Consider the following 17,551-nt stretch of genomic DNA (forward strand, 5'->3'; position numbering starts at 1 on the left):
CACTTCTCTCCAGTTCATCCTTTCTCCTACATATCCATGGTGAGTCTGCATTGGTCCGGGTGGCGTATAGTTTATCTAAACTTTCCCTTTCACTATTTCTTCCATCCTTCTCCATTCCTTCGTCCTCCTCACTACAAAGTCATGTATAAATGGCAGTCCCCACTCTGTCTTTTGCCCCTTGATCGTTACAGTTTTTAACTCTATTTGACCCGGTTCTCCCTTTTCTTCTTTGCTAACCGCTCCCCTTTGCGTTGATGTCGTTGCTACTTCTGTGTCTCTATATACATACCTCCTTCCTTCACTCTCCCCTCTCCTATCTTCTCTTTCCCCTTCATTTCTCTCCTCCATCTCTCTACCAATTTCCTCCCTTTTCCTTTTAACTCCTCCATTACTTCACTACTCATCTTTTCCAATATCCTTTCATCCTCCTTCTTCCTTTCCCATCTCACCCTCTCCCGTTCTAATATACTCTCTATCGTTCTCCCTTCTTCATATTTCCTAGTCGTTTCTGATAGTAACCTCTTCTTCCACATTGCCATTTCCTTTTCCTTCTCTTCTTCTTCCCTTTTCCTCTCTCTTACTACTGCTCTTGATACTCTTTCTGCCGCTGCTTTTACCCTTTCGGCTTCTCTCCTTTGCTCCTCAGTTTGTTCCTTTATTCTCTCCACCTCGTTCTTACCTTCTTTCCTTTCCCTTGCTCTCTCTCTTTCCTCCCTCTCGAGCCGTTTGATCAGTTCATTCTGCTCATCCCTTAACTCCGCTAGTCGTTCCTCCAGGGTCCCTTCCCTTTCTCTTAACGGCTCTTCCCCGATAATTTCACGCTCCCTGGTATTATCCTCGTCCGTTTTCCTTACTACCTCCTTCTCTTCTCCTGTTAATGAGCCTCGTAATTTCAATAGTATCTGAAGTGGGAGAATGGAACAACAGACTCCCGCCAATCCCCTCTCGCGCTTGGCCTAGAGGATCACGGCCTAGGCACCCGCCACGAGATGAGTTTGCCCATCTACCAGACGACCAAATACCTTGGTACAGGAACCAAGGTACGAGGAAGAATTTGATCCAAATGAGGCATGAAGCCAATACTTTGCGATTGCACAGCATCCAACAGCAACAGTGCTGCTTCGATATAATATCAGTAAATGGTTACTATAGGTCAGTAAAAATCTTGACTGTGCCCTATATTCTCATTGCCCTTATGAAGCTCTGCCCAACAAGGGTTCCATGGTGTAATGGTTAGCACTTTAGACTTTGAATCCAGCGATCTGAGTTCAAGTCTCGGTGGAACCTCTCTCTTGCTCTAACACACTTTGTCTCCTTTTTGTCTTAAATTATAGGCCAAAGATAGTAATATTCATAAGGTTAGTGGTGTAGGGTATTCATTTTCGCTATCACTCTCTGGCATAACTTTTCATAAAAATCCACTTTTGTGCCTAGCACCTTAACCTTTATGCATTTTTTTTAAATGTATGAACAGTGAGGTCATTCAGAGTCGATGGGCAGATCTGCATCGGAAACATACATAAAAGATTTGAAATTTTCAAACTTAACTCAATGTTAAGAAACATGCTCAATCTGTGACCCAATGGATTCTCTTTTTACTTGAAGATGCAGCAACAACATTAATAATACCATTTTGGGAAAAGCAGCTCTATTGTATCGCCATTCTCTTTCAAAATTGTTAAAGGGTTAATCCTATGAAAAGCGACCACATTCAGAATCAATGATATTAATCAAGCGTCTTAACATTCTTTACATGTTTGTAAAATGAAGGTATCAGTTTGAGATGAAAAATAGAACGAAGAACACCCTTTTCTTAATTCACAAAAGGCCTGAGGTGTATAAATACTGTTTGTACCGACCAAGGGCCCATTTGTGAATGTACTTACTTTAGTTGGATCATACCTTTCTTCAAAGAAGACATCCACAATAAACGATAAGGGAAAGGTTCGACTGATGGTAAGCTCTTACAGAGATTTGAATGCAAATTATTGGATTCAACCTCCAGGGTGCTACCATTACACCATGGGTCTTTTGCACCACAGAAAGTGGTGGGTTTCATTGTGGCTAAATAGCGTCATCCATGGAAAATCTTTCTTTTTTCAAATGCACCCAGGGAATAATGCTATGAAAGTGGGCGACACAGCAGCGTCATTGCTATTAAAACAAGACACTGAGAGGAAAAGAAACACAGTAATTCCCAAGGTCCCACCGAGATTTGAACTCGGATGGCTGGCTTCAAAGTCCAGAGTGCTAACCATTACACCATGAAACCTACATACTTAGTGACATGATGAACGTCATTGCAGCAAAAAAGAGCCTTTTAGAGAATGTATGCAATATTCTTTTATCTTATGCCTCCAGAGGAAGAATCCTATCCAAATGAGCTGTAAAGCAAAGAGTTTGCTATTGCGCAACAACCAACTAAACAGTTCCACGTTTGCACAATATCCGTGGCCTAGGAATATGAGTTTGTTAAAATGATGCATGAGATCTCGATTCTCATTTCTGTTACAACTCTGTCAGGTTGCACCAGCAAGGGGCCCATGGTGTAATGGTTAGCAAAGAACATTACTGAAGGGCCCCTCAGCCAGCCAGAAAGCCAAAATGGAGAGAACGGGCATGAACTGGTTGTGAATGAGCTTCAAAATGCGTTCACAGGTAATTGAACTGGTGATCTCCTCAGTTTATTCACCTGGAACTCCTGTCAATAGCAACAGTCGGTAGCTGGGTTGCCAGACATTTGGTCGAAAATAATTCGTCGACAGGACATTTCGTCGAAACCATTTGGTCGAAAACCAAATGGTCGAATTTTTTTTGTTTTTTATTTTAACTTTTTTTTTTTGGGGGGGGGGTTTGGGGGGGTCCCCCATCCCCCTTTTTTTCTAAAAACCCCTTTTTTCCCCTAAACTACAACCTAAAAAATATATATATAAATAAAAAAAAAATCGACCATTTGGTTTTTGACCAAATTACGTCGACCAAATGTCTTTCGACCAAACGTCTTTCGACGAAATGTCCGGACAGCGGCAGCTGGTCTGTGTCAGTAATAGCAATTTGATTTTGCCATTTTCACAACTCCCTAATAAATGAACAAAATGTTCCATTTGTAGGCACAGTTACATGCTATGGTATGTATACCATGCTTAATAACCACCATAGGAGGCTCAGAGCACCATCCGCATTCTTACGTACAAAACATGTAAAGAAATAATCAGATCTTTTGCTCTGCAGGAATCAGGCTTCTTTAAAGCCTGACAAAGCAGCAGAGTGCCATTGTAAACTGAGGCATGATGAAACCATGCCCAAGAACCCAGGCAGGTTAAACCCTTCCACTCAGGCCCCGAACGGCCCCGTTCTATAGACAGGGCAGCTGTCATGGATTATGGACACTTTTAACATAGGGTGGTTTTTCAACCTTATCTCCTCTGGGAGCAAAGCGCTGGACAGGGTTTCCTGTACGTTTTTGAGGTTCGCAGGGATCTATGTGTGGATGTTTCTTGGTGTGAAAAGCATGACACCTTTTGGGGTGACACCAGGCTCTTCTGGGAGTTAATTTGCATAATCTCTACTTTCTATTTTATGTGACATGGGCTGCAGTTACATTGTTCTGTTAATAGAGGGCAACACACAGGTCATAGTTCCAAACAGGGGTGCACGGTCTGCTTGCTAGCTTACATTTACAGTTCTATTTGGGATTCACCGCCTTTTCATAAACGGAGTACTCTTCCGGAGTATTTCTAACTTATGTAGGTGTTTTGGGGGTGTTACGTGCCTTTGTATGACTGCTGCAAACCACTTGATATTAGACATTGATTAGAAACGACATAAAAAATCCTGACACATATTGTAAGCGGACATAAAATGACCTATACTAGCTAATATAAGTAAACAGACATCACTCCCCCCTCCCCACAAAAAGGGATGTATGCGTACACGAAAAATAAAAATGAAAAACAAGCAACTACTGCAGTTAAAATCTAAAAATGTAAATTCAGTTACATGATCATGACTCGGAAGGGGAAGTTAAAAAGTAAAAAAACACAAGGTAGGAGAGAGGTTAGCTTTACATGCCATGAGGGAGGAAGAGGTCTTCCAAGCACTGTTGTGTATGTTGGTCAATCCCTCTGAAACGCAAAAGGAATGTGCACATAGAAATCAAAGCAGAGTCATCCAGAGAGACAATTTAATTCTTTTTTTTTCAAATTCTCAAAAGGAAGCTGCTATCAAATTGAACTATTCATCACAGCCACTGCTAGGAAATCTATGTGCATAAAATGACAATACACCCAAAGGAAAACAAAATATAGCTATAACATGTTGGATTACTAAATTCAGAGTCCAGCCTACTAACCATTAGACCATGGAACCTAAATACTTACGCAAATGCTGAACTTCATTATGCCAAAACAGAGGCAGTCAGAAACAATATTTAATATTGCTTAATCATATGCCTCAAGGGGAAGAATTTGATCTACATGATCTATAAAGCACAGAGATTGCTATAGCACAACGTCAATCGACAACATCGCTGTGTTTGTATGATATCAGTCAATTGGGACTATGAATCTGTAAAAATTGTAAATGTGCTCTATATTGCCATTTCTGAATCAACGCTCTCAGGTGCATCTCGCAAGGGTTCCATGGTGTAATGGTTAGCACTTTGGACTTTGAATCCAACGATCCGAGTTCAAGTCTTGGTGGAACCATTATCGTGCTCTTACACTCCATTTTCTAATTTCTCAAATTACAATTCAACAGAGTTAATATTCAGAAGTTAGGTCGACTCAGGTAGCCGTTTTCACACTCTCTCTCTCTCTCTCTCTCTCTCTGCACGACATTACATTTAAATGCACTTTGGTGCCTGATACCAATACCGTGATGCAACTACATATCGTTAATGTACAATCCCTAAGGTCAATCAGAGTGGGCACCCAGATCTCTCTCAGAAACATTTTCCACAGATGAATAATGTCCAACCTTAACTCTATGAAAAGAAAAATGTACACACTATGTGCAGTAGATTCTCTGCTCACTGGAACATGCAGAAACAACATTGATGTGAAAAGATTGGAAAAAGCCCTATTTTATTAACATTAAAAAATGTTATACAAATATTGTGGTGAATCATATTCACTTTCACAATCATTCCTATGTTTCAAGCAATTTGATGGTCTTATTAAATGTGTAACAAATGTAATTCTTTGAGCTGACAAACTGTATGGAGAGCAAACTTTTTATAACTTACAAGAGTTATGAGTTCTAGAAAGTAGCGCATTTACTGATCAAGTGCCCTTGTTTAAATGTACTTACTTTATTTGGATCACACCTTTCTCGAAAGAAGAAATAAACTCTAAATTATCAGGAAACAATTCAACTGATTTTAGGGGCCTCCTGGGCTTTGAATGCAAATCGCTGAGATCAAAAGCCATTTTAATAGCCATTATACCTTGGAGCTTTGGAGATATGAGAGTGGGCAGTTTCTTTGTGGCAAAAGAGAGTCATCCCGAGAAACTATTAATATTCTTTGGTCAAAGAAGACTGACATCAAAGTGGGCTGTAAAGCAAAGCCATTGCTGTTATATCTATCTGCAAATGGAAGGCAACTCTAAAAGAGAAGCAGCCCCAAGGTCCCACCGAGATTTGAACTCGGATCGCTGGATTCAGAGTCCAGAGTGCTAACCATTACACCATGGAGCCTACATATCCCGTAGCATGATGCACTTCATTCTGGCAAAACAGAGCACATCAGAGAAAATATGTAATATTCCTATATCATTAGACTCCAGAGGAAGAATTTGATCCAAATGAGGCATGAAGCCAATACTTTGCGATTGCACAGCATCCAACAGCAACAGTGCTGCTTCGATATAATATCAGTAAACGGTTACTATAGGTCAGTAAAAATCTTGACTGTGCCCTATATTCTCATTGCCCTTATGAAGCTCTGCCCAACAAGGGTTCCATGGTGTAATGGTTAGCACTTTGGACTTTGAATCCAGCGATCCGAGTCTCGGTGGAACCTCTCTCTTGCTCTAACACACTTTGTCTCCTTTTTGTCTTAAATTATAGGCCAAAGATAGTAATATTCATAAGGTTAGTGGTGTAGGGTATTCATTTTCGCTCTCACTCTCTGGCATAACTTTTCATAAAAATCCACTTTTGTGCCTAGCACCTTAACCTTTATGCATTTTTTTTAAATGTATGAACAGTGAGGTCATTCTGAGTCGATGGGCAGATCTGTATCGGAAACATACATAAAAGATTTGAAATTCTCAAAGTTAACTCAATGTTAAGAAACATGCTCAATCTGTGACCCAATGGATTCTCTTTTTACTTGAAGATGCAGCAACAACATTAATAATACCATTTTGGGAAAAGCAGCTCTAATGTATCGCCATTCTCTTTCAAAATTGTTAAAGGGTTAATCCTATGAAAAGCGACCACATTCAGAATCAATGATATTAATCAAGCGTCTTAACATTCTTTACATGTTTGTAAAATGAAGGTATCAGTTTGAGATGAAAAATAGAACAAAGAACACCCTTTTCTTAATTCACAAAAGGCCTGAGGTGCATAAATACTGTTTGTACCGACCAAGGGCCCATTCGTGAATGTACTTACTTTAGTTGGATCATACCTTTCTTCAAAGAAGACATCCACAATAAACGATAAGGGAAAGGTTCGACTGATGGTAAGCTCTTACAGAGATTTGAATGCAAATTATTGGATTCAACCTCCAGGGTGCTACCATTACACCATGGGTCTTTCACACCACAGAAAGTGGTGGGTTTCATTGTGGCTAAAGAGCGTCATCCATGGAAAATCTTTCCTTTTTTCAAATGCACCCAGGGAATAATGCTATGAAAGTGGGCGACACAGCAGCGTCATTGCTATTAAAACAAGACACTGAGAGGAAAACCAACACAGTAATTCCCAAGGTCTTACCGAGATTTGAACTAGGATCGCTGGATTCAGAGTCCAGAGTGCTAACCATTAAACCATGGAACCTACATACTTAGTGACATGATGAACGTCATTGCAGCACAAAAAGAGCCTCTTAGAGAATGTATGCAATATTCTTTTATCTTATGCCTCCAGAGGAAGAATCCTATCCAAATGAGCTGTAAAGCAAAGAGTTTGCTATTGCGCAACAACCAACTAAACAGTTCCACGTTTGCACAATATCCGTGGGCTAGGAATATGAGTTTGTTAAAATGATGCATGAGATCTCGATTCTCATTTCTGTTACAACTCTGTCAGGTTGCACCAGCAAGGGGCCCATGGTGTAATGGTTAGCAAAGAACATTACTGAAGGGCCCCTCAGCCAGCCAGAAAGCCAAAATGGAGAGAACGGGCATGAACTGGTTGTGAATGAGCTTCAAAATGCGTCCACAGGTAATTGAACTGGTGATCTCCTCAGTTTATTCACCTGGAACTCCTGTCAATAGCAACAGTCGGCAGCTGGGTTGCCAGACATTTTGTCGAAAAAAATTCGTCGACAGGACATTTGGTCGAAACCATTTGGTCGAAAACCAAATGGTCGAATTTTTTTTGTTTTTTAATTTCACTTTTTTTTTTTTGTGGGGGGGGGTTTGGGGGGGTCCCCCCATCCCCCTTTTTTTCTAAAACCCCTTTTTTCCCCTAAACTACAACCTAAAAAATATATATATAAATAAAAAAAAAATCGACCATTTGGTTTTCGACCAAATTAAGTCGACCAAATTTCTTTCGACCAAACGTCTTTCGACGAAATGTCCGGACAGCGGCAGCTGGTCTGTGTCAGTAATGGCAATTTGATTTTGCCATTTTCACAACTCCCTAATAAATGAACAAAATGTTCCATTTGTAGGCACAGTTACATGCTATGGTATGTATACCATGCTTAATAACCACCATAGGAGGCTCAGAGCACCATCCGCATTCTTACGTACAAAACATGTAAAGAAATAATCAGATCTTTTGCTCTGCAGGAGTCAGGCTTTTTTAAAACCTGACAAAGCGGCAGAGTGCCATTGTAAACTGAGGCATGATGAAACCATGCCCAAGAACCCAGGCAGGTTAAACCCTTCCACTCATGCCCCTAGGCCCCGAACGGCCACGTACGGCCACGTACGGCCAGGTTCTATAGACAGGGCAGCTGGCATGGATTATGGACACTTTTAACATAGGGTGGTTTTTCAACCTTATCTCCTCTGGGAGCAAAGGGCTGGACAGGGTTTCCTCTACGTTTTTGAGGTTCGCAGGGATCTATGTGTGGATGTTTCTTGGTGTGAAAAGCATGACACCTTTTGGGGTGACACCAGGCTCTTCTGGGAGTTAATTTGCATAATCTCTACTTTCTATTTTATGTAACATGGGTTACAGTTACATTGTTCTGTTAATAGAGGGCAACACACAGGTCATAGTTCCAAACAGGGGTGCACGGTCTGCTTGCTAGCTTACATTTACAGTTCTATTTGGGATTCACCGCCTTTTCATAAACGGAGTACTCTTCCGGAGTATTTCTAATTTATGTAGGTGTTTTGGGGGTGTTACGTGCCTTTGTATGACTGCTGCAAACCACTTGATATTAGACATTGATTAGAAACGACATAAAAAATCCTGACACATATTGTAAGCGGACATAAAACGACCTATACTAGCTAATATAGTTAAACAGACATCACTCCCCCCCCCACAAAAAGGGATGTATGCGTACACGAAAAATAAAAATGAAAAACAAGCAACTACTGCAGTTAAAATCTAAAAATGTAAATTCAGTTACATGATCATGACTCGGAAGGGGAAGTTAAAAAGTAAAAAAACACAAGGTAGGAGAGAGGTTAGCTTAACATGCCATGAGGGAGGAAGAGGTCTTCCAAGCACTGTTGTGTATGTTGGTCAATCCCTCTGAAACGCAAAAGGAATGTGCACATAGAAATCAAAGCAGAGTCATCCAGAGAGACTATTTAATTATTTTTTTTTCAAATTCTCAAAAGGAAGCTGCTATCAAATTGAACTATTCATCACAGCCACTGCTAGGAAATCTATGTGCATAAAATGACAATACACCCAAAGGAAAACAAAATATAGCTATAACATGTCGGATTACTAAATTCAGAGTCCAGCCTACTAACCATTAGACCATGGAACCTAAATACTTACGCAAATGCTGAACTTCATTATGCCAAAACAGAGGCAGTCAGAAACAATATTTAATATTGCTTAATCATATGCCTCAAGGGGAAGAATTTGATCTACATGATCTATAAAGCACAGAGATTGCTATAGCACAACGTCAATCGACAACATCGCTGTGTTTGTATGATATCAGTCAATTGGGACTATGAATCTGTAAAAATTGTAAATGTGCTCTATATTGCCATTTCTGATTCAACGCTCTCAGGTGCCTCTCGCAAGGGTTCCATGGTGTAATGGTTAGCATTTTGGACTTTGAATCCAACGATCCGAGTTCAAGTCCGGTGGAACCATTATCGTGCTCTTACACTCCATTTTCTAATTTCTCAAATTACAATTCAACAGAGTTAATATTCAGAAGTTCAGTCGACTCAGGTAGCCGTTTTCACACTCTCTCTCTCTGCACGACATTACATTTAAATGCACTTTGGTGCCTGATACCAATACAGTGATGCAACTACATATCGTTAATGTACAATCCCTAAGGTCAATCAGAGTGGGCACCCAGTTATCTCTCAGAAACATTTTCCACAGATGAATAATGTCCAACCTTAACTCTATGAAAAGAAAAATGTACACACTATGTGCAGTAGATTCTCTGCTCACTGGAACATGCAGAAACAACATTGATGTGAAAAGATTGGAAAAAGCCCTATTTTATTAACATTAAAAAATGTTATACAATTATTTTGGTGAATCATATTCACTTTCACAATCATTCCTATGTTTCAAGCAATTTGATGGTCTTATTAAATGTGTAAAAAATGTAATTCTTTGAGTTGACAAACTGTATGGAGAGCAAACTTTTTATAACTTACAAGAGTTATGAGTTCTAGAAAGTAGTGCATTTACTGATCAAGTGCCCTTGTTTAAATGTACTTACTTTATTTGGATCACACCTTTCTCGAAAGAAGAAATAAACTCTAAATTATCAGGAAACAATTCAACTGATTTTAGGGGCCTCCTGGGCTTTCAATGCAAATCGCTGAGATCAAAAGCCAGTTTAATAGCCATTATACCTTGGAGCTTTGGAGATATGAGAGTGGGCAGTTTCTTTGTGGCAAAAGAGAGTCATCCCCAGAAACTATTAATATTCTTTGGTCAAAGAAGACTGCCATCAAAGTGGGCTGTAAAGAAAAGCTATTGCTGTTATATCTATCTGCAAATGAAAGGCAACTCTAAAAGAGAAGCAGCCCCAAGGTCCCACCAAGACTTGGACTCGGATCGCTGGATTCAGAGTCCAGAGTGCTAACCATTATACCATGGAACCCACATATTCAGTAGCATGATGCACTTCATTCTGGAAAAACAGAGCACATCAGAGAAAATATGTAATATTCCTATATCATTAGACTCCAGAGGAAGAATTTGATCCAAATGAGACATGAAGCCAATACTTTGCGATTGCACAGCATCCAACAGCAACAGTGCTGCTTCGATATAATATCAGTAAACGGTTACTATAGGTCAGTAAAAATCTTGACTGTGCCCTACATTCTCATTGCCCTTATGAAGCTCAGTTCAACAAGTGTAATGGTGTAATGGTTAGCACTTTGGACTTTGAATACAGCGATCCGAGTTCAAGTCTCGGTGGAACCTCTCTCTTGCTCTAACACACTTTGTCTTCTTTTTGTCTTAAATTATAGGCCAAAGATAGTAATATTCATAAGGTTAGTGGTGTAGGGTATTCATTTTCGCTCTCACTCTCTGGCATAACTTTTCATAAAAATCCACTTTTGTGCCTAGCACCTTAACCTTTATGCATTTTTTTTAAATGTATGAACAGTGAGGTCATTCTGAGTCGATGGGCAGATCTGCATCGGAAACATACATAAAAGATTTGAAATTTTCAAACTTAACTCAATGTTAAGAAACATGCTCAATCTGTGACCCAATGGATTCTCTTTTTACTTGAAGATGCTGCAACAACATTAATAATACCATTTTGGGAAAAGCAGCTCTATTGTATCGCCATTCTCTTTCGAAATTGTTAAAGGGTTAATCCTATGAAAAGCGACCACATTCAGAATCAATGATATTAATCAAGCGTCTTAACATTCTTTACATGTTTGTAAAATGAAGGTATCAGTTTGAGATGAAAAATAGAACGAAGAACACCCTTTTCTTAATTCACAAAAGGCCTCAGGTGTATAAATACTGTTTGTACCGACCAAGGGCCCATTCGTGAATGCACTTACTTTAGTTGGATCATACCTTTCTTCAAAGAAGACATCCACAATAAACGATAAGGGAAAGGTTCGACTGATGGTAAGCTCTTACAGAGATTTGAATGCAAATTATTGGATTCAACCTCCAGGGTGCTACCATTACACCATGGGTCTTTCACACCACAGAAAGTGGTGGGTTTCATTGTGGCTAAAGAGCGTCATCCATGGAAAATCTTTCTTTTTTCAAATGCACCCAGGGAATAATGCTATGAAAGTGGGCGACACAGCAGCGTCATTGCTATTAAAACAAGACACTGAGAGGAAAACAAACACAGTAATTCCCAAGGTCCCACCGAGATTTGAACTAGGATCACTGGATTCAGAGTCCAGAGTGCTAACCATTAAACCATGGAACCTACATACTAAATGACATGATGAACGTCATTGCAGCAAAAAAAGAGCCTTTTAGAGAATGTATGCAATATTCTTTTATCTTATGCCTCCAGAGGAAGAATCCTATCCAAATGAGCTGTAAAGCAAAGAGTTTGCTATTGCGCAACAACCAACTAAACAGTTCCACGTTTGCACAATATCCGTGGGCTAGGAATATGAGTTTGTTAAAATGATGCATGAGATCTCGATTCTCATTTCTGTTACAACTCTGTCAGGTTGCACCAGCAAGGGGCCCATGGTGTAATGGTTAGCAAAGAACATTACTGAAGGGCCCCTCAGCCAGCCAGAAAGCCAAAATGGAGAGAACGGGCATGAACTGGTTGTGAATGAGCTTCAAAATGCGTTCACAGGTAATTGAACTGGTGATCTCCTCAGTTTATTCACCTGGAACTCCTGTCAATAGCAACAGTCGGCAGCTGGGTTGCCAGACATTTCGTCGAAAAAAATTCGTCGACAGGACATTTGGTCGAAACCATTTGGTCGAAAACCAAATGGTCGAATTTTTTTTGTTTTTTATTTTCACTTTTTTTTTTTTTGGGGGGGGTTTGGGGGGGTCCCCCCATCCCCCTTTTTTTCTAAAAAACCCCTTTTTTCCCCTAAACTACAACCTAAAAAATATATATATAAATAAAAAAAAAATCGACCATTTGGTTTTCGACCAAATTATGTCGACCAAATGTCTTTCGACCAAACGTCTTTCGACGAAATGTCCGGACAGCGGCAGCTGGTCTGTGTCAGTAATGGCAATTTGATTTTGCCATTTTCACAACTCCCTAATAAATGAACAAAATGTTCCATTTGTAGGCACAGTTACATGCTATGGTATGTATACCATGCTTAATAACCACCATAGGAGGCTCAGAGCACCATCCGCATTCTTACGTACAAAACATGTAAAGAAATAATCATATCTTATGCTCTGCAGGAGTCAGGCTTCTTTAAAACCTGACAAAGCGGCAGAGTGCCATTGTAAACTGAGGCATGATGAAACCATGCCCAAGAACCCAGGCAGGTTAAACCCTTCCAATCATGCCCCTAGGCCCCGAACGGCCAGGTTCTATAGACAGGGCAGCTGGCATGGATTATGGACACTTTTAACATAGGGTGGTTTTTCAACCTTATCTCCTCTGGGAGCAAAGCACTGGACAGGGTTTCCTGTACGTTTTTGAGGTTCGTAGGGATCTATGTGTGGATGTTTCTTGGTGTGAAAAGCATGACACCTTTTGGGGTGACACCAGGCTCTTCTGGGAGTTAATTTGCATAATCTCTACTTTCCATTTTATGTGACATAGGCTGCAGTTACATTGTTCTGTTAATAGAGGGCAACACACAGGTCATAGTTCCAAACAGGGGTGCACGGTCTGCTTGCTAGCTTACATTTACAGTTCTATTTGGGATTCACCGCATTTTCATAAACGGAGTACTCTTCCGGAGTATTTCTAACTTATATAGGTGTTTTGGGGGTGTTACGTGCCTTTGTATGACTGCTGCAAACCACTTGATATTAGACATTGATTAGAAACGACATAAAAAATCCTGACACATATTGTAAGCGGACATAAAATGACTTATGCTAGCTAATATAAGTAAACAGACATCACTCCCCCCTCCCCACAAAAAGGGATGTATGCGTACACGAAAAATAAAAATGAAAAACAAGCAACTACTGCAGTTAAAATCTAAAAATGTAAATTCAGTTACATGATCATGACTCGGAAGGGGAAGTTAAAAAGTAAAAAAACACAAGGTAGGAGAGAGGTTAGCTTTACATGCCATGAGGGAGGAAGAGGTCTTCCAAGCACTGTTGTGTATGTTGGTCAATCCCTCTGAAACGCAAAAGGAATGTGCACATAGAAATCAAAGCAGAGTCATCCAGAGAGACTATTTAATTCTTTTTTTTTCAAATTCTCAAAAGGAAGCTGCTATCAAATTGAACTATTCATCACAGCCACTGCTAGGAAATCTATGTGCATAAAATGACAATACACCCAAAGGAAAACAAAATATAGCTATAACATGTCGGATTACTAAATTCAGAGTCCAGCCTACTAACCATTAGACCATGGAACCTAAATACTTACGCAAATGCTGAACTTCATTATGCCAAAACAGAGGCAGTCAGAAACAATATTTAATATTGCTTAATCATATGCCTCAAGGGGAAGAATTTGATCTACATGATCTATAAAGCACAGAGATTGCTATAGCACAACGTCAATCGACAACATCGCTGTGTTTGTATGATATCAGTTAATTGGGACTATGAATCTGTAAAAATTGAAAATGTGCTCTATATTGCCATTTCTGATTCAACGCTCTCAGGTGCATCTCGCAAGGGTTCCATGGTGTAATGGTTAGCACTTTGGACTTTGAATCCAACGATCCGAGTTCAAGTCTCGGTGGAACCATTATCTTGCTCTTACACTCCATTTTCTAATTTCTCAAATTACAATTCAACAGAGTTAATATTCAGAAGTTCAGTCGACTCAGGTAGCCGTTTTCACACTCTCTCTCTCTCTGCACGACATTACATTTAAATGCACTTTGGTGCCTGATACCAATACAGTAATGCAACTACATATCGTTAATGTACAATCCCTAAGGTCAATCAGAGTGGGCACCCAGATATCTCTCAGAAACATTTTCCACAGATGAATAATGTCCAACCTTAACTCTATGAAAAGAAAAATGTACACACTATGTGCAGTAGATTCTCTGCTCACTGGAACATGCAGAAACAACATTGATGTGAAAAGATTGGAAAAAGCCCTATTTTATTAACATTAAAAAATGTTATCCAAATATTTTGGTGAATCATATTCACTTTCACAATCATTCCTATGTTTCAAGCAATTTGATGGTCTTATTAAATGTGTAAAAAATGTAATTCCTTGAGCTGACAAACTGTATGGAGAGAAAACTTTTTATAACTTACAAGAGTTATGAGTTCTAGAAAGTAGCGCATTTACTGATCAAGTGCCCTTGTTTAAATGTACTTACTTTATTTGGATCACACCTTTCTCGAAAGAAGAAATAAACTCTAAATTATCAGGAAACAATTCAACTGATTTTAGGGGCCTCCTGGGCTTTGAATGCAAATCGCTGAGATCAAAAGCCATTTTAATAGCCATTATACCTTGGAGCTTTGGAGATATGAGAGTGGGCAGTTTCTTTGTGGCAAAAGAGAGTCATCCCCAGAAACTATTAATATTCTTTGGTCAAAGAAGACTGACATCAAAGTGGGCTGTAAAGCAAAGCCATTGCTGTTATATCTATCTGCAAATGAAAGGCAACTCTAAAAGAGAAGCAGCCCGAAGGTCCCACCGAGATTTGAACTCGGATCGCTGGATTAAGAGTCCAGAGTGCTAACCATTACACCATGGAACCTACATATTCCGTAGCATGATGCACTTCATTCTGGCAAAACAGAGCACATCAGAGAAAATATGTAATATTCCTATATCATTAGACTCCAGAGGAAGAATTTGATCCAAATGAGGCATGAAGCCAATACTTTGCGTTTGCACAGCATCCAACAGCAACAGTGCTGCTTCGATATAATATCAGTAAACGGTTACTATAGGTCAGTAAAAATCTTGACTGTGCCCGATATTCTCATTGCCCTTATGAAGCTCTGCCCAACAAGGGTTCCATGGTGTAATGGTTAGCACTTTGGACTTTGAATCCAGTGATCGGTGGAACCTCTCTCTTGCTCTAACACACTTTGTCTCCTTTTTGTCTTAAATTATAGGCCAACGATAGTAATATTCATAAGGTTAGTGGTGTAGGGTAATCATTTTCGCTCTCACTCTCTGGCATAACTTTTCATAAAAATCCACTTTTGTGCCTAGCACCTTAACCTTTATGCATTTTTTTTAAATGTATGAACAGTGAGGTCATTCTGAGTCGATGGGCAGATCTGCATCGGAAACATACATAAAAGATTTGAAATTTTCAAACTTAACTCAATGTTAAGAAACATGCTCAATCTGTGACCCAATGGATTCTCTTTTTACTTGAAGATGCAGCAACAACATTAATAATACCATTTTGGGAAAAGCAGCTCTATTGTATCGCCATTCTCTTTCAAAATTGTTAAAGGGTTAATCCTATGAAAAGCGACCATATTCAGAATGAATGATATTAATCAAGCGTCTTAACAGTCTTTACATGTTTGTAAAATGAAGGTATCAGTTTGAGATGAAAAATAGAACGAAGAACACCCTTTTCTTAATTCACAAAAGGCCTGAGGTGTATAAATACTGTTTGTACCGACCAAGGGCCCATTCGTGAATGTACTTACTTTAGTTGGATCATACCTTTCTTCAAAGAAGACATGCACAATAAACGATAAGGGAAAGGTTCGACTGATGGTAAGCTCTTACAGAGATTTGAATGCAAATTATTGGATTCAACCTCCAGGGTGCTACCATTACACCATGGGTCTTTCACACCACAGAAAGTGGTGGGTTTCATTGTGGCTAAAGAGCGTCATCCATGGAAAATCTTTCTTTTTTCAAATGCACCCAGGGAATAATGCTATGAAAGTGGGCGACACAGCAGCGTCATTGCTATTAAAACAAGAAACTGAGAGGAAAACAAACACAGTAATTCCCAAGGCCCCACTTGAACTCGGATTGCTGGATTCAGAGTCCAGAGTGCTAACCATTACACCATGGAACCTACAAACGTAGGGACATGATGAACGTCATTGCAGCAAAAAAAGAGCCTTTTAGAGAATGTATGCAATATTCTTTTATCTTATGCCTCCAGAGGAAGAATCCTATCCAAATGAGCTGTAAAGCAAAGAGTTTGCTATTGCGCAACAACCAACTAAACAGTTCCACGTTTTCACAATATCCGTGGGCTAGGAATATGAGTTTGTTAAAATGATGCATGAGATCTCGATTCTCATTTCTGTTACAACTCTGTCAGGTTGCACCAGCAAGGGGCCCATGGTGTAATGGTTAGCAAAGAACATTACTGAAGGGCCCCTCAGCCAGCCAGAAAGCCAAAATGGAGAGAACGGGCATGAACTGGTTGTGAATGAGCTTCAAAATGCGTTCACGGGTAATTGAACTGGTGATCTCCTCAGTTTATTCACCTGGAACTCCTGTAAATAGCAACAGTCGGCAGCTGGGTTGCCAGACATTTCGTCGAAAAAAATTTGTCGACAGGACATTTGGTCGAAACCATTTGGTCGAAAACCAAATGGTCGAATTTTTTTTGTTTTTTATTTTCACTTTTTTTTTTTTTTGGTGGGGGGTTTGGGGGGGTCCCCATCCCCCTTTTTTTCTAAAAACCCCTTTTTTCCCCTAAACTACAACCTAAAATATATATATATAAATAAAAAAAGAAATCGACCATTTGGTTTTCGACCAAATTACGTCGACCAAATGTCTTTCGACCAAACGTCTTTCGACCAAATGTCCGGACAGCGGCAGCTGGTCTGTGTCAGTAATGGCAATTGATTTTGCCATTTTCACAACTCCCTAATAAATGAACAAAATGTTCCATTTGTAGGCACAGTTACATGCTATGGTATGTATACCATGCTTAATAACCACCATAGGAGGCTCAGAGCACCATCCGCATTCTTACGTACAAAACATGTAAAGAAATAATCAGATCTTTTGCTCTGCAGGAGTCAGGCTTCTTTAAAGCCTGACAAAGCGGCAGAGTGCCATTGTAAACTGAGGCATGATGAAACCATGCCCAAGAACCCAGGCAGGTTAAACCCTTCCACTCATGCC

The 17,551-nt window shown here is 39.7% G+C and overlaps 4 non-coding genes across 4 annotated transcripts; 3 read left to right on the plus strand and 1 right to left on the minus strand.

Annotated features, from left to right (window-relative positions):
- The first annotated feature begins 1,215 nt into the window (after window positions 1-1,215).
- On the plus strand, window positions 1,216-1,287 carry TRNAQ-UUG (transfer RNA glutamine (anticodon UUG)). The gene has a single exon. It is a non-coding gene; the product is annotated as a tRNA-Gln (tRNA).
- Window positions 1,288-4,634: 3,347 nt separating this feature from the next.
- Window positions 4,635-4,706, plus strand: TRNAQ-UUG (transfer RNA glutamine (anticodon UUG)). Its single transcript has one exon. It is a non-coding gene; the product is annotated as a tRNA-Gln (tRNA).
- A 919-nt stretch (window positions 4,707-5,625) lies between these two features.
- TRNAQ-CUG (transfer RNA glutamine (anticodon CUG)) lies at window positions 5,626-5,697 on the minus strand. Its single transcript has one exon. It is a non-coding gene; the product is annotated as a tRNA-Gln (tRNA).
- Window positions 5,698-14,134: 8,437 nt separating this feature from the next.
- Window positions 14,135-14,206, plus strand: TRNAQ-UUG (transfer RNA glutamine (anticodon UUG)). The gene has a single exon. It is a non-coding gene; the product is annotated as a tRNA-Gln (tRNA).
- Window positions 14,207-17,551: the final 3,345 nt, after the last annotated feature.

This window comes from Ambystoma mexicanum, chromosome 5p (genome assembly GCF_040938575.1).
Source record: "Ambystoma mexicanum isolate Mex_15411 chromosome 5p, UKY_AmexF1_1, whole genome shotgun sequence".
Taxonomy (NCBI): domain Eukaryota; kingdom Metazoa; phylum Chordata; class Amphibia; order Caudata; family Ambystomatidae; genus Ambystoma; species Ambystoma mexicanum.